Raw genomic sequence first — 18,665 nt, 5'->3', positions numbered from 1 at the left:
ATATGTGAGGGTACCAGTCGTATGTTTAGGGATAAAAAGTCATGACCCCGTAGACTGAAACAGCGAGATCCCCATGGTAAGGTTAAATCTTCGGCACTGTCATATCTCTACTTATCTTACCAATTACTTTTCTGCTAGAAATTTGAGGATATCTGCCACCAAATCTCACCAAGAATGCAGGCATTGGAATGTCAATGCCACTGCAATTGGTGACGACAATCGCGGTAGAAACAAGGCCTTTAAGTCGCTTCCCGTCTGCACTTGGGGTGTGGACGAAGAAACCTTGATGACTATTTATAAGGCAAGTAGCCGGTCAGTGGTCGACTATGCAGCGCCAAGTTGGACACCTCAGACAATGGATATGCTGTGGTATAACATACAGACCTGGCAGAACGCTGGCCTTAGAACTGCGACAGGATGACTCCGCAGCACACCCCTGGATCACCTTTGTTGTGGAGACCAAGATCCTCCCAGTGCATAGACACAATTATATCTAGTCAAAGCAGTATCCCCTGGTTTATTATCGCAGTAATCATACAAACCACCCGACAATGGAGAGCCTCTACATCAGACAGCATACCAGGGTCCATAAGGGTATTGTAGCTGAAGCTGCGAGAAGCTACAAGATTAATCCTGTTCTCGTAGTCCGCATACCGTCCATAGCACCGAAGGAAAGAGATTTCCGACGGCAGACTAGATTAATTCTGGCCCAAATAAGTGCTAAGTGCACTCGGCACCATTCTTACCCATCAGCGATTGAGAGCAGCATAGCTGACGTATGTCTCACCTGTAAGCAAGCAAGCACATGACACGTGTCACCTTTTCGCTTGATCAGCCAAACCTACTCGCCTCATTACCAGATCACTCTTGACGCATTCCATCTTAGTTGCAGAGTTACTGGATACGAGCTGATGTACCAACAGCGCAACATAAAATGGATGATAACACAACACACTATTACAACAACAAAAGTCTTCAACATCTCGCTGAAAGTTGCATGCCCTAAAGGGAAGCCAAAGGGGAAAAATCGACCGACATGGTGATCGAAGGAGTTAAGAAAAATGAGGAAATCCTGCAGAGCTCTTTAAGAGGGCATTGTCCACCAGAGCACCGGATGACTGGGATGCGTAAAAGATGAATCTTCGACGATATAAGCGGGAACTAGGAAGGGCTCAGCACTATACCTAGAAGAAGTATTGTGGTTGTATTGAAAACCCTTCAAGGTTTCCAGGTCTAATTAAAACATAGAAGGGCCATTGGTCACCGTGAAGTGAGGAGACTAAAAATCAAACGGTCGAACCATCTACTTATACACAGAAGGACATAAAATGGATGAAGGAACTGTTAGCGGCATATATTGCAGTGAACTATGAATTGAGGCCGAAATTTCTGCGATCAGAAAACATGCTGGGTCGCCGTTGGTGAGGCCGTTACTCAGAAGTGATATCAGCTTTTTCATCGTCAAGGGAATATAATCCGCTCCGGCTGAAATTTGGTACATGATGATAGTATATGGTCTCTAACAACCATGCAAAATTGGTCCACATTGGTTCATAATTATATATAGCCCCCATATAAACCGATCCCCCGATTTGGCTTTCGGAGCCTCTTGGAGGAGCAAATTTCATCCGATCCGGCTGCAATTTGGTACATGGTGTTAGTATATGGTCTTTAACAACCATGCAAAAATTGGTCCACATCGGTCCATAATTATATATAACCCCCATGTAAACCGATCCCCAGATTTGGCTTGCGGAGCCTCTAAGAGAAGAAAATTTCATCCGATCTGGCTGAAATTTGGTACATGGTGTACGTATATGGTATGTAACAACTATGCAAAAATTGGTCCAGATCGGTCAATAATTATATATAGCCACCACATAAACCGATCCCCGGATTTGCTTTGCGGAGCCTCTAAGAGAAGCATCCGATCTGGCTGAAATTTGGTACATGGTATTAGTATATGGTTTCTAATGACCATGCAAAAATTGGTCCACATCGGTGCATAATTATATATAGCCCCCATATAAACCGATCACCATATTTGACCTCCGGAGCCTCTTGGAAGACCAAAATTCATCTGATTCAGTTGATATTTGGTACGTGGTGTTAATATAGGGCCACAAACACCCATGCAAAATTTGGTTGAAATCGGTCCATACACTGAAAAAAAAGCCTACTCGGTTCCAAAGATTTTGTATTTACTTTAAAAAATTTGGTATTGATTCCGAGCCAAAGAAGCGGAGAATACATGTAAGGATACTTTTAAGACACAATTCTCTTTTAAATTTAGGTTTTGTGTACTTGCTTCTAGGAAGCAAATTTCAATTTTTCGTTTTCTCAGCTTTTTTTCTTCATATGCTATCAAAGTCCTTTAAAAACGAGTTAACGGCAACTTTATTTTCAAAATTAGGACTCGACTTCCAGTAGAGATTATGCTATGTTTGAAGTAAAAAACTTCTTTAAAATAAAGTTTTGAAAAACATGTCCTATATTTGAACGATTTTTTGCTTTGTAGTCAAGATGCAAAAAGTCAACAAATTTAAAGACAATTTCATTAAATTTAAATAATTTTTCTGAATTATTAAAGTCAAGTTGACCTTAGCCTATAAATTTTTTCTTTCATGTTAAGATACCCATTTTTAAGTCAAATCACTTAATTATAAGGACAATACGACTTCATTTAAAAGTTTATCGACTTTTGGACAAGGAAAATAACTTTATTTTAGAGAAATGCGTCTTCTATGCTAAGCAAAATTTGTATTCGTATTTTAAAGACATGAAATCTTTGACCTCACGACAATATTTTTTTCAGTGTAATTATATATAGCCCCCATATAAACCGATCCCCAGATTTGTCTTCCGGTGCCTTTTGGAGAAGCAAAATTCATCCGATCTGGTTGAAATTTGGTACGTTGTGGTAGTATACGATATTTAACAACCATGCAAAAGTGGTCCATATCAGTCCATAATCATTAATAGCCCTCATATAAACCGATCCAGAGATTTGGTTTTGGAGCATCTTGGAGGAGCAAATTTCATCCGAGTCGGCTGAAATTTGGTACATTGTGCTAGTATATGGCCGTTAACAACCATGCCTAACTAGGTCCATATCGGTCTATAGTTATATATAGCCCTCACAAAAATTTTATATAGCCCCCATATAAGCGACCCCCATATTTCAATTCTGGCTCCCTACGTACCGTGCAAAAGTCCATATCGATTCGTAATTATTTGTAGACATACCTACACATACCTTTTTTGTCTAATATATATCACGTATGGACTAACTCACAATTTAGAAAACAATTTAAGATACCACCACCCAAGTAATTCGATTGTGGATGACAGTCTTTCGTAGAAGTTTCTACGCTATCCATGGTGGAGGGTACATAAGATTCGGCCTGGCCGAACTTACGGCCATATATACTTGTTTTTCTTTCAGGCACTCACCCGAAATGTAGCTTAAGGAACATACTCTCCTTCATCCCTAACACTGGCTGAATGTTTTAACCTAAGGAAGACGGATAAATAGAAATTTTTGAGCGATTTAAAGTCGGAGACCACCGCAGGAGGAAGAAGCTGAGAAAATTACATCGAGGAATCACAATGGACCTATAGCGATCTAAGCGGACATCAATTAAATTCGAGAATTGATGCCATCATCTACATCCTAACCTATCTACTCTCGAAACCATTTACTACGCAGAAAAAATGAAGCAAAATAAAAATCAATTATTGGCATAATTGAATGAAAAAAATATATCAAATACCATTTTTATTAAGTCAAATACGAAAATAATTGGTTGAATGAAAAACTGTCAAAAATATCCAAATTCCCTGGTAATTGAATTCACAACACATCAATTACTAGGTTCAATTGGACTAAGTGTAGAAGTTGTTGATTTAAGTATAATGTGTAATTGCCTGATAAAACTGTTTATGACGTTGCTACGCAATGAAAAAATAAATAAATACAAACAATAAAATGGCATTTATTGTTATTGTTAAGAAACTTCTCAATTTATCAAGCAAATAAACCGTGGCATTGGTAACGCGATTAGAAATGTTTACATAAACAACATTTTTAGCGCATCATATTTTATTTTTACCGCAGGTAAGTACCTTTATCTAAATACCAGTTCTTTGGTCAAGCGCATTTTTTGTGGAAACTACACTGAAAGAATTCTCTTCGTAAAAATGAACATTTTCATTGTGAGTCTAACGTGTCACGTGTTGGAGGAACATATAACTAGAGGTGGTCGCGTGACACGAAATTCTCGTGACACGCGTGAATCACGTGAGTCGTAAACAAAATCCAAAGCAGCTCTCGTGAATATGCGTGAATGGGACTAAAATAAATATGCCGTACGTAAGAAATAAAATCGGTTCGTGAATGTGCGTGAATAAAATTTCGTGCGTGAGTACTGGTTTTCATGTGGTGAATGTGCGTGAGTGGGATTGGCTACCACACGTATCGTGCGTAAATAAATGCTTCGTGAATGTGCGTGAGTGTGTGTGTGAAATTTCAGTCACGCGCACACCTCTAATATTTACGAAATTCTCGTGTACGTTCACGCAAATAGAACTTTTAAAGACGATTAACGATTCACAACAATTTTTAGACTCACGAAAATTCTCGTGATTTCGACTAGTAGTCGGGATCACGACGAATCACGCATATTTCACAGCATGATCTTTTTACGGAAAGTTAATGTAATATATTTAAAATATATTTCGTATATTCGTAAAAAGTCGTTCGTAAATTTACAAACTTCGCTGAAAACTTTGATAAATATGTAAATGAATTCTCTCGTTGTATAAACTTACACACATCCTGAATTGGACCATTCAAAAACTTGGGAAAAAGCTTTGGAATATACATATAATTACACTCTTTCTATTTTGTTTTTACGATTAGGACGTGTACACGTCACACTGGTCTATAAATGGATATAAGCGGACTGTCAAAAATATGTGGGCTATAGGAAAATGTGTTTACTTCGAAAACGGGGAGTTCGTGCTTCAATTCTTCCCACAAACAAAAGGTAAAATCATATAAATCTTTGAAATCTTTTTGAAACTTTGAAATGAATAAAGGTTTGTATTACAGAAGAGCAAGATGCCGAGAGAGAGAGAAGAAGTTCACAATGTATCACAATGGACTGAATAGTCTAAGTGATATATCGGGCTGCCACATAACCTAATCTAACCTATCCCCCGGTCTTGATAGGATTTACAAGCAGTGACTGACAGAGTTATGCCACCAGCATACGTTTGCAATTCCATTTGTAACACATCGATATATCGATTTCCGATTTTCTTGATCGAAGAGAAATGCTAAGACGATGTAACTATGTCCGTTTGTCTGTTGTACAGCCTTCAATAATGGCGCTATCGTCCTGAAATTTGGCATAGATTCGTTTTTTGTTTGCGGGCAAGTCAAGTTCGAAAAAGAGGGGCTATATCGGTCCTAGTTCTGAAATAGTCCCCATATAGACCGATCTCCGGACTTTACTTCTTGGGCTTATAGAAACCGTAGTTTTTATCCGATTTGCCTGAAGTTGTAAATCTAGAGGTTTTTTAGGATCATGAAAGGGTGTGTCGAAAATGCTGAGTATCGGTCCATGTTTTAGTGTAGCCCCCATATATACCGATTTCCCGAATTTACTTCTTGGGCTTCTATGATCCATAATGTTTATTCAATTTGCCTGCAAATAGAAATCGAGAGGCCTTTTAGAGCCACAAATAGGTTAGCCGAATATGGTGTGTATCGGCATAGCCCCTATAGAAACCGATATCCCGATATCACTTCTTGGGTTTCTGGAAACCTTAGTTTTTATCCTATTTGCCTAAAATTGCAAATATCTTAGACCCTCAAAAGCCAGTATCGGATTTAAGTTTTCGGTCCATTGGTAAAGCCTCCATATAGACCGATTTCATTTCTTGAAGGTATAGCAGACGGGCTGATCATGAAAATTGGTTGAAACTGAATTACTTTTCGTAATAACATAAATAATGTCGGTAAACATCTTTTGTTATAACACGGGAAATATGGAAAATAATCTTCAATTACTACCAAAATTGATGTGGAAAGACGCAGATAGAGCCAAATATCATTTCAATTTGAGAAAAAATCTGAACGATTTTCTTGAACATAAAAATATTACATGTCTCAAAGAAATGACCGATATAATTACTGCATCAGTAGTCCAGCGAAATAGTATACAACATTTCGAGCCAAAACAAAAATGGTTTAATAGTAGATGCTACTGGGCGAGGAAAACAACATATGAATGTTTATCAAAGTTTCGGAAAACGCATCAGGATTCTGACAAAGTAAAATATCTGAATGCAAAAAAGAAATATAAGGAAATATGTGAAACAAGCAAACAAATATTCTATGCAAAAATTGTTGAGAAGCTTCAATATATATCAAATGGAAAAGAATGGTGGAGTTTAGTCAGACTAATAAATGACCAGGACTTTCAAATAAGTAGCTCACTCTCTGCTGAAGCTCTAAAAGATCATTTTTTCACCTTGCTACAATCACAAGAATCTAACAGGAGTATAGAATATGCTCCAAACCTAATGGGAAATTATATATTGGACTCAGATATCACCGTAGACGAAATAAAACATATGTTGCATAAAACTAAACCAAACAAAGCTCCTGGAGAGGATAGAATCCCATATGAATTTTTCGTGAACGCAACCGATGAATTTCTCACAAAACTAGCCGAAATATATAAAAACATTTACTCTAATAGTAAAATGGATGAAGTCTTCCAAAAGTCAATTATTTTTCCGATTCATAAGAAAGGTAGTTTGGATGATGCATCTAATTATAGAGGAATTTCATTCATGAACTCCGCAGCGAAAATATTCATGGGAATTCTCAACGAGCGGTTATTACAATGGACTGAAGAAAATGGTATAATGGATGAACACCAGGCTGGTTTTCGAAAAAATTACTCCGCAATGGACAATATATACAACTTAGCCGCCATTGTTAATATTAAACTGGAAGAAAGGAAGAAAATATATGCCTTCTTTGTAGACTTTCGAGCTGCATTCGACAAAATACCTCGAAATCTACTAATTTTTAAACTACACCAAATGGGAATTTCACTAAAATATGTAAAAATGATAGAGGCTGTATATAGTAATACGCAGTCCGCAGTGTGCACTGGAAGAGAGCTATCTAGTTCTTTTGAAACTCAGTCAGGTGTAAAACAAGGTTGTCTTTTATCGCCTTTACTGTTTTCCCTCTATATCAATGATCTAAGCGAGTCCCTTGGTGAAGGACTGTATATAGAAGACATTAATATTAGGGTTTTACTGTATGCCGACGATATAGTTTTACTAGCTGAAGAACCTAGTGCCCTTGTAACTATGATTAATAAATTAGAGGAATACTGCAATAAATGGAATTTAGTGGTTAACGCAAGTTAATCCAAAATTATGGTCTTTCGCAAAGGAGGTCGAATATCCCAAAATAATGCGTGGATCTATCAAGGGGAACGACTTGAAATAGTACCAGACTACAAGTATTTAGGAGTAATACTAACACCACAGATGAAATTTTTTAAACATATCCAGGCTCGAAATAACCAGGCAAAAAGTGCTATAAAGTGCACATGGAATAACTTTTTGGGAAAGGACGATATTTCCCTTGAACAAAAATTGAATTTGTACACGGCTGCATGTAGATCAGTACAGACATACGGTCTCAGATTTGGGCATATGGAAACTTCGAACAAGTTGACCAGCTTCAACGCTTCTTCCTTAAACTAGTTCTACGATTACCAGAATGTACACCAAATTACGCCTTATACATCGAAACGGAAATAGAAGAAAGCCATCTATACACTCTTCAGCTTCATTTGAGATACATCTTCAGGACCATTTATCAATATACTGCAGAAAGACAAATGACCCTAATAATAATGAGAAAAAATCTATTTTGGGCCAAATACATCAATAACCTACTGAATGAATTGGGCATGCCATTATTAAGAGAAACCTCGGCATCGGAATCTTGGAATAGAATAGTTGATTTGTTGCTGGAAAACTTGTGCCGGGTTAACAGGGAAAAATCGATCCATAGAGGTCAGCAAAGCACATAACGTTTTTACAGAAACTTAGATCCTGATAGAGGCAAACTGTATTTTACCGGAGGTTATACCTTGAGAGAGATTACATGGATTTTAAAGGCACGTGTGGACATAATATATCTAAATTCACATAATCGCAATGCAGATGATCAATGTTCGCTTTGCAACCTTTCGGAGAGAGAGAGACACTTTACCATTTCTTAGCTGTTTGTCCAATTTTTAGAGGCCAGCGGACTCAATTCTTTTATAAAACATACTTGTCCGAGCAAGAAGTTGTACAAATCTTAGATGGAAGAGGGGATAATGACTGGAGAAACTTGGTCAAATATATTACAGCCTCAATTACATACAGGAAGCTGATAATGTCAGAGTATGCCTAATTTACTTCCATATTCGTATATGTGCAACCCTCAAAGTCATACACAAATTTTTAAAAGTAAATTCCGGCTGACGACGATATGTCATAGCCGTAAATCTTTGTTTCATTTTATCTATTTTTTGTAAGAAAATCAAAACAAGTAACTAAAATGTAACATCAAAAATTGTATAACATGTATATATAAATGAAAATTATGAAATAAAGATACTACTACTACTACTACTACATCTAGATATTTTAGATTTCAAATTAAGGTGTTATTTCATAATTTTCTTGCACACTCAAACAAAATTGATTCTATTTCTTGAACTGATCTGCTTGGGAGAATAGCTGTCATAAAACCCCCTAAAATTCAAAGCTTCTCTAAGGGGTTTCACTGCACCCAGAGAAGGAATAACATATGATCACCTCAAACATGTTTCAAGAGCAAAATGTTATTTTTAGATATTGACCATGTAACATGCTTATTGCAAAAATGTTGTTTTCTCGCCAAACATAACATGTTTTCCATAAATAGATACATAATTTCCGAGAAAATAACATGGTTGCGATAAAACTGTTACATGGTCACCATCCAAAAATAACATTTTGCTCTTGAAACATGTTTGTGGTGATCATATTCCTTCTCTGGGTGTGCAATGTGGAACACTGTTAGGACTCGGCTATAAAAAGGAGGTCCCTAGTCATTGTGTTTATAAGCGAGAAATTCACCACTGTGGTATCACAATGGACTGAATAGTCTAAGTGAGCCTGAAATATCGGGCTGCCACTATACCTAATCTAACCTAACCATTATATATTCATGATTCATGGTGGTGGGTATTTAAGATTGTGCCCGGCCGAACATAACTGTATATACTTGTTTTCTTCCAAAATATGAGCTTTAATTAAACAAGAAAAATATATATTTTTCTTCAATTTAACAAACATTTTTTGTATTTAATTATTTTATTAGTAATTATTTTAGGAAAAAAATTGTTAATACAAATTTACATTTTCTTTCATGGTAGGTTCACTTTTTTCTGCTTATATATAAAGATATATGTATTAGTGGCATTATTTATCGTTTATATCTAAATACAATTTAGAATTTACATGTGTGTATCAGCTATTAATTAATCTCCAATATAAGTGAGTAAATTTTCTTGTTATTTAAGCTAAATTAATTCAACATCATTCTTATTTATGCACTTTAGACTAGTCTTACTGGAACAGAAAACAAAAACTTACAGCCTGTTTCTGTATGTCGAACGAGCTCTATCGATCGACTGAAATGCACAGCAACAGCTGATTTTTGGTTATAAATTCAGCTGTTTGTCTCCATTTCAGTCGATCGATAGAGCTCGTTCGACATACAGAAACAGGCTGTTAAATACGTCTAAACTGACACTATAAGTGAGAATAACAGGGATGTTGATGATGTTATATTGAAATTAAAGTTGCATGTTTGTGGATGAATGTGCAAAATGTAACACTTCACTCATATGACAACGAAAACAATCAAAACAAAACAAATTGAAAGTCCAATTTTAGAATTTTCAACTTTTGAAAAATCACTATTCAAGCTATCTGACAACACAAAGTTCTTCCGGTTTCTATAAATTGTGCGATGGCATTGTGTGAGGGTGCTGCAAATGCTTTAATGTATTTTTTAGTTTTTTTTGCATCTAAGAGTATTTGATAACGCAATGATTTAGCAATTTTCAATTTATATAGGGAAGACAGTATTTAAAAGTGATTAAGTATAATCCAAAAATGGAAAATTTCTATATAGAATTTTCATTAACATGAGAAAGGCATAAAACTTTTTCAACAAGTGTGAATGTACAGGATTTCAGACGGATCCGATTATGTAATGCAAACCTATGAAATTCCTCGTGGTGTTGACTGTATTTGAAGGGTATTATAAACTATACGAGAATATTATTATTGTTGAAATTTTGTGTAACATTTGGGTATTCTGGCCATATTTGCCCCAAATTGGACACCCTTATTAAACGAGGAGAAACTGCAATTGACCTGTAAACGGGTTAAATGGCAAAGAAGTTGAAGGAAATGTGGTGAAAATCAAATTCCCATAAATCCTCAGGAAACAACAGCCAATAGAAAGCTCCGGACAGAACCCATAAGAAGAAGAAACCGAGAAAACCCAAAAGGCGACTTGAAACTGCCATCATTAAGTCCACGGAGGTTCATAGTTACACGCGAAGAAAAAGTTTGACAAAAATTTTGAAAAGATTTTCTATAGAAATAAAATTTTGACAAAATTTTTTATGGAAAATAAAATTTTTACAAAATTCCATATAGAAATAAAATTTTGACAAAATTTTCTATAGAAATAAAATTGTGAAAAATTTTTCTATAGAGATAAATTTTTGACAAAATTTTCTATAAGACAAAATTTTCTATAAGACAAAATTTTGGCAAAATTTTCTATAGAAATAAAATTTTGACAACATTTTCTACAGAAATAAAATTTTGAAAAGTTTTTCTATAGAAATAAAATTTTGACAAAATTTTTTATGGAAAATAAAATTTTTACGAAATTCCCTATAGAAATAAAATTTTGAAAAAATTTTCTATAGAAATAAAATTGTGACAACATTTCCTATAAGACAAAATTTTCTATAAGATAAAATTTTGGCAAAATTTTCTATAGAAATAAAATTTTGGCAAAATTTTCTATAGAAATAAAATTTTGACAAAATTTTCTATAGAAATAAAATTTTGACCAAATTTTCTATAGAAATAAAATATTGACAAAATTTTCTATAGACATAAAATTTTGACAAAATTTTCTATAGAAATAAAATTTTGACAAAATTTTCTATAGAAATAAAATTTTGACAAAATTTTGTATAGTGTTAAAATTTTGACAAAATTTTCTATAGAAATAAAATTTTGACAAAATTTTCTATAGAAATAAACTTTTGACAAAATTTTCTATAGAAATAAAATTTTGACAAAATTTTCTATAGAAATAAAAATTTTATTGTTGTTTTTGATCTCAGCTTAAAGCCATGCATTGACTAAACTACAAGTGTAGCTTAACCAACAGAGGAAAATTATGCTTGTCAAATTTATTTGGGCAAACCCCTATAGACTGCAAGATGGTTGGATGTACAGCTGTTTCGGAATTACCACATTCCTCATCAGCATCCTCTACTTGCAGCAAAACTATCAACCAATTATCAGAATAAATTCGGGTAATTCACTCAACCCAATGTGAACTACACTTTAACCTCCCGAAAAAGGGTTTGAGGGTTTGGGTTTCGGGAGGTTCAAGTGTAGAGATATGCTGGCAAATTTGTTTAGGCAGTAGCGACTATCAAACCCTTTTTCGGGAGGTTCAAGTGTAGTTCACATTGGGTTGAGTGAATTACCCGAATTTATTCTGATAATTGGTTGATAGTTTTGCTGCAAGTAGAGGATGCTGATGAGGAATGTGGTAATTCCGAAACAGCTGTACATCCAACCATCTTGCAGTCTATAGGGCTTTGCCCAAATAAATTTGACAAGCATACTTTTCCTCTGTTGGTTAAGCTACACTTGTAGTTTAGTCAATGCATGGCTTTAAGCTGAGATCAAAAACAACAATAACGATTGAAGAGAAGCCAACAATAACAAACAAAACGAAATAACATTTTGACAAAATTTTCTATAGAGATAAAATTTTCTATAGAAATAAACTTTTGGCAAAATTTTCTATAGAGACAAAATTTTGAAAAAAAAAATTCTATAGAGATAAAATTTTGACAAAATTTTCTCTAGAAATTAAATTTATACATCACTAGCGTAACCCGGCCCGCTTCGCTGCGCCTTCCGAAGCGTATTTGGAGGAACATTTTGCATTAACTTAGTCAACTATATCCTTCGTGCTGAAAACAAATTCGAAACAATTTCAATTCTTTTAAACAAATCGGACTACTTGATTTTTCGTTTATAGGTACAAATACGGCTGGAGAGGGTGTACCCTTTCCTCCAAATTTTTTTAATAATGTTCTGTATTCAAATAGTTGGACAATCTTCGATATTTCTTGTGAATTTTAAGTGGGGTTTGTCAAGGAAAGGAATCCTTCTCCTCAACATATCTGAAAATTAAGCACTATATTATAATAACATACAAAGAATTACTGTTTCCCATCCAATAAATCGGGAAAAGCAAAAGTAATAAAAAATTTTACCACATTAACATTTGCTAAAATGTTGGAAAATGATGCACCCTCTACGTTGGCTGCCAATTTCATGTAAATTTAAGTTCTTTACTAAAAAGAAGTCTGGCAGAAGCCTGTACAAAAATCATAAAATTATGTACCGAGTTCCCATTTACGGACAACCCTCTACTTTCAATTTAAGAAAAAGAAAAAAAAAAACGGACAAAGGGGAACCCTCTCCCCACGTTCGCTCCACTCCGACCTGATATCGGACTATCACGTACCCTATATTAATTTCGCAACTACTCAATGGTCCCTATAAATTCTATCGAAGTAAATCGATAAAGTTTATTTCAATTTTCCCCTTCCCCAACCAGATATCGATAAATCATATAGTAATTTAAAAATTATGTATAAATTTAATCACCTCCTGCCACGTCCCTGTAAATTTCAAGTAGATCGGAGATGTTTAAATTTTGCTCTATTGTTTTAAAGGGACGTCACTTTCCCCGATACAATATCGACACCCCTAACCTTCCCTGAAAATTCTTGAAACTTTCCTTCAAGTGTGGGGCAAGGAAGGTTGCCTCTTCGTTCATAACCTTCCCCCACTGCCTTTGTAAATTTCAAGAAAACTTAAATTTTTTTGTAGTTTTAGAGGAGGACCTCCTCCCCGACCAAATATCGAAAAGTGATTTAGCGTATCTTTTGTAAACGTCCCAGAAAATGTCAAGCAAATTATAAGCCTAAAGGGGCGGCCTCTCTTCCGTCCAAATATCACAAAATCAGGTATCAACTATTACGGTTGACGGAGGTTACGATCTCTCCCCAGTCCTCTGTAAATTTCAAGTAACTCGGTAAAGTTTAATTGTTTCTCTCTATGTACTTAAGAGAAGCGGTGTCTCCCTATGTCCTTTTATTTTTATTAAAAAATCAGGAACCTGATATAAATTTCGTAACCCTTTTTTTCTGTAAAATTTCAGTCGGCGGTGTTTAGTTTTGTTTGAACTTTCAAAAAAAAATTTTGGGCAAAGGGGTGGTCCCCCTCCCCGACCAAATATCGAAAAATAATGTAGCGGATTTTTGTTTACATGCCAACCCCAACATTCAATGAAAATTTCAAGCAAATCGCATAATTTTGTTCCAAGTTTCAAAAAGTAGGGCAAGGGGAGGTCCCCCTCCCCATCCACATATGAAATCATCGGGTACCCCATATTAATTCCATAACCTCACCACATGTTCTCTGTAAATCTCAGATAATTTAGAGAATTTTAGTTTTTTCACTGTACTTTAAAAAAAGTCGAACAAAGGAGAGGCCCCCCTCAGCCACCAAATATCGAAATAAAAAGTAGCGGATCTTTGTCTAGATGCCAACCCCAACCTTCAACAAAAATTTCAACCAAATCGGTCAACTTTGGTCCAATTTTCAAAAAGTCCGACAAAGGGGGGCCCCCTCCGCGACCAGGTGTCAAAAAATGAGGTACCCTATTTTCACCACATGAACGCCCCCTACGATCTCTGAAAGTTTCAAGTAAATCGGTTCAGCCGTTTCGGAGCCAACTCGGTACATACAAACAAACAAATAAACAAACATAGATTGAATTTTATATATATAGATTTTCTATAGAAATAAAATGTTGACAAATTTCGTGAAAATTTTCCATAGTGATAAAATTTTGACAACATTTTCTATAGCGATAAAAATTTCTATAAGGATAAAAGTTTGACAAATTTCCTGTAGAAAACAAAATAATGAAAAAATTTTCTATAGAGATAAAATTTTGACAAAATTTTTATAGAGATAAAATTTTGACAAAATTTTCTATAGAAATAAAATTTTGACAACATTTTCTATATAAATAAAATTTTGACAAAATTTTCTATGAAAAAAAAATGTTGACAAAATTTTCTATAGAAATAAAATTTTGACAAAATTTTCTATAGAAATAAAATATTGACAAAATTTTCTATAGAGATAAAATTTTGACAAAATTTTCTATAGAAATAAAATGTCGACAAAATTTTCTATAGAAATTAAATTTTGACAAAATTTTCTATAGTGATAAAACTTTGACAAAATTTTCTATAGTGATAAAATTTATAAAAAATTTGTATAGAAATAAACTTTTGACAAAATTTTCTATAGAAATAAACTTTTGACAACATTTTCTTTAGAAATAAAAATTTGACAAAATTTTCTATAGTGTTAAAATTTTGACAAAATTTTCTATAGAAATAAAATTTTGACGAAATTTTCTATAGAAATAAAATTTTGACAAAATTTTCTATAGAAATAAAATTTTGAAAAATTTTCTATAGAAAAAAAAATGTTGACAAAATTTTCTATAGAAATAAAATTTTGACAAAATTTTCTATAGAAATAAAATGTTGACAAAATTTTCTATAGAGATAAAATTTTGACAAAATTTTCTATAGAAATAAAATTTTGACAAAATTTTCTATAGAAATTAAATTTTGACAAAATTTTCTATAGTGATAAAACTTTGACAAAATTTTCTATAGTGATAAAACTTTGAGAAAATTTTCTATAGTGATAAAATTTTGACAAAATTTTCTATAGAAATAAACTTTTGACAAAATTTTCTATCGAAATAAACTTTTGACAAAATTTTCTATAGAAATAAAATATTGAAAAATTTTGTTAAAACATTCCGTAGTGATAAAATTTTGACAAAATTTCCTATAGAGATAAAATTTTGATTAAATTTTCTATAGAGATAAATTTTGATACAATTTTCTATAGGATAAAAAATTTCCTATAGAAGATAAAATTTTAACAAAATTTTCAATAGAGATAAAATTTTGAAAAAATTTTCTATATAGATAAAATTTTGAAAAAATTTTCTATAGAGATAAAATTTTGACAAAATTTTCTATAGAGATAAACTTTTGACAAAATTTTCTATAGAGATAAAATTTTGACAAAATTTTCTATAGAGATAAAATTTTTACAAAATTTTCTATAGAGATAAAATTTTGACAAAATTTTCTATAGAGATAAAATTTTGACAAAATTTTCTATAGAGATAACATTTTGACAAAATTTTCTCTAGAAATTAAATTTATCATTTTCTAAAGAAATAAAATATTGGGAAATTTCGTCCAAATTTCCATAGTGATAAAATTTTGACAAAATTTTCTATAGAGACAAAATTTTCTATAGGGATAAAAGTTTAACAAATTTCCTATAGAAAATAAAATTTTGACAAAAGTTTCTATAGAAATAAAATTTAAACAAAATAAAATGCTGATTAAATTTTCTTTAGCTTTAAAGTCAATAAAATAAAATAATAAACTGTAGGTTAGATTAGGTTATGTGGCAGCCCGATGTATCAGGCTCACTTAGACTATTCAGTCAATTGTGATACCACAGTGGTGAACTTCTCTCTTATCACTGAATGCTGCCCGATTCCATGTTAAGCTCAATGACAAGGGACCTCCTTTTTATAGCCGAGTCCGAACGGCGTTCCACATTCCAGTGAAACCACTTAGAGAAGCTTGAAACCCTCAGAAATGTCATCAGCATTACTGAGGTGGTATAATCTACTGCTGAAAAACTTTTTGGTGTTCGGTCGTAGCAGGAATCGATCCCACGACCTTATGTATGCAAGGCGGGCATGCTAACCATTGCGCCACGGTGGCTCCCTAATAAACTGTAGGAAACATTTTTTTCATAATAACCACACAAATTTCATAATAACCACACAAATTTGATTAAACTCTGCAAAATAAGATTTTTAATTAAGTAGTTGTGTTATAAAATTTTCTTAAAATTTTGGAAGATTATTTTTTGCTCGAGTACCAACCGTTCTTGGGATCACTCTATACCTCGTAACCATTGAGTGTGCGATGTAAGTGCTGCTGAATGCTGAAAAATATCTAGATTAACACCCGAGATGGTTCTGAACACACATGCTAGGTCTTGTGTTCCGGAAGAAAACTCATGAAGGAAGTTGAAGGAATATTTAGTTTCATTTATTTTAGTTCATATTGAACTTATGTGTACGGTCATTGAACTTTATTTAAGGTATAATACATACATACATATATATTTAGATCATATTTTTCATGTCATTTCACAATTTACTTCAAATTTATAGGTGTACAACTTTTGTTTTGCTTTATGGAGTCGTAGACCAATATTTCGATGTGATCTGGAGATTCCAGAGGTATTTTGGGTCCACAAATAGATGTTCCGAATATGTTGCGTTGTGTGTTGTCCACATTTTGGTATAGCCCCTATATGTTACAGATCGATCTCCCGATTTTACTTCTTTAGCTTCTAGACTCCAAATCTGATTAAGTCTCCGTATGATTATAACGTTAAATTTCATGGGGGAGTGCCTTTCATCAAATCTCTTGAAATTCTACAGATTTTCAAGTATCCCGCTACGACGAAGAATTTTGAAAGAAAACAATTATCTTTGATTCATGGTGGTGGGTATTTAAGATTCAGCCTGGCCAAACTTACGGCCTTATATATTTGTTTGTACACACAAAGAAAATTTCATTAAAATTGAGCCAACGAACAATTTTCATGGATATAACGAAACATTTTCATTAATACAATGAAAATATTCGTTAATAGAACGAAACGTTACGTTGATTAACACAAATTTCGTTATAATAACGAAAAATTTCATTGTATTAACGAATTTTTTTCATTGGCTCAGTTTTAATGACACATTTCGTTAATATAACGAAACTTTTTCTATCAGTGTAGTTAAAATAAAGATAAATTGGCTTTAGTTCCCCCTTTTTTAGAGTGTATCTCCCTACATTCACAAAATTTTCCCAGTGTACTGTGATTTGATTCTGAGGAGATCCTATAAAAGTATGTCGAGACAATAGAGATACTTACCCGTTAATCTGTTGATTGTATGTCAACAATAGATTTTCATTGTAATTATCCTTGAAATCCTTAAGCATGTCTATAATTATGATGTGATAAAGGCTTGTGCTTGGATTGTTGTGGTTGTGGTAATGTAAGATGATCTAAGGACAAACAGTTAGTATATTAAATGGCCAAGACTTGGCTAGCCCCAAGCAACAATTGGTCAAATAGACGAAGATTCTCAACGATTGAACGAACATAAATTAGCAAATTAAATTAATTATAGGTTACAGAAAACGAACCGCCACAGTTATTTATTTTTTTAATACTCGTATTAATAGGCGAGGAGAAGAGTAGGTCTAAGCAACAGGTTATTTATTTCCCGTTTTTGTTTTGTTTTTTATTTTTTTTTCTCCTTACAATGTAATTAATATTTCTTTTTATTTCTTTTTATTTTCAACTTCTTTGTACACAAAAAGCTTTCAATTAAATATTGAAATTATTTTTCTTTTGTTTTCTCTTCTTATCTCTTCAAAGGCACTTTGATGTAATATTTTCATAATTTAATTATATTGTAATTAATATATTTGTATTTCTTTGTGTTTTCATTGTTACTTATCAAAAATATTTAAAATAAGTGGGAAAAATGAAAAGAAAATTGTTGTGGCCTTTTTGTTTGTTCTTCCTTACTAAACTATGCAAAATCTGTATAAAAACTGAAAACGCTAAGCAAGAGTACCAAATGGCCAACCACATCAACCGTCAAACAACAAGCCCAAGAAGACTCAAAGCCAGCAACATTTCTTACGAACGGTGTATGGTCGGTCGATTGGTTTGGTTTTTCACTCTCTTCGTATTCTCTTGCTCTTATCCATGTTGCTTGTTACAGAGCTCTGTGTATCATTCATTGCAGGGGGCGGGGAAGGCGTGATGAACGAAGCTAGAAAATATGCACATTTTTTCATCGTTGTTTGGTATGATGGAAATACATACACACACAGACACAACATGGAAAATCAACAATCGAAAGCCTCAATCATAACACACAAAACAAAAACAAAAAAATTCAAAAAGGAAGGAAACTTGAAACCTGTCTGCTGCCGCCATCTCATAAATGAGAAGTTTGCCTTCACTATTGGATGAGTGAGTGCATATAACGC

The 18,665-nt window shown here is 33.5% G+C and overlaps 2 long non-coding RNA genes across 2 annotated transcripts; one reads left to right on the top strand and one right to left on the bottom strand.

Annotated features, from left to right (window-relative positions):
* Positions 1-4,069: 4,069 nt before the first annotated feature.
* On the top strand, positions 4,070-5,184 carry LOC142224129 (uncharacterized). Its single transcript, XR_012719045.1, has 3 exons — positions 4,070-4,117; positions 4,922-5,048; positions 5,114-5,184. It is a non-coding gene; the product is annotated as an uncharacterized LOC142224129 (long non-coding RNA).
* An 11,440-nt stretch (positions 5,185-16,624) lies between these two features.
* On the bottom strand, positions 16,625-18,412 carry LOC142224126 (uncharacterized). The gene is made up of 2 exons (XR_012719044.1): positions 17,533-18,412; positions 16,625-17,060 (listed from the first exon to the last, which is right to left on the bottom strand). It is a non-coding gene; the product is annotated as an uncharacterized LOC142224126 (long non-coding RNA).
* Between the last annotated feature and the right edge of the window lie 253 nt (positions 18,413-18,665).

Source organism: Haematobia irritans, chromosome 2 (assembly GCF_050003625.1).
Source record: "Haematobia irritans isolate KBUSLIRL chromosome 2, ASM5000362v1, whole genome shotgun sequence".
Taxonomy (NCBI): Eukaryota; Metazoa; Arthropoda; class Insecta; order Diptera; family Muscidae; genus Haematobia; species Haematobia irritans.
This window is presented reverse-complemented; position numbering and strand designations above follow the sequence as displayed.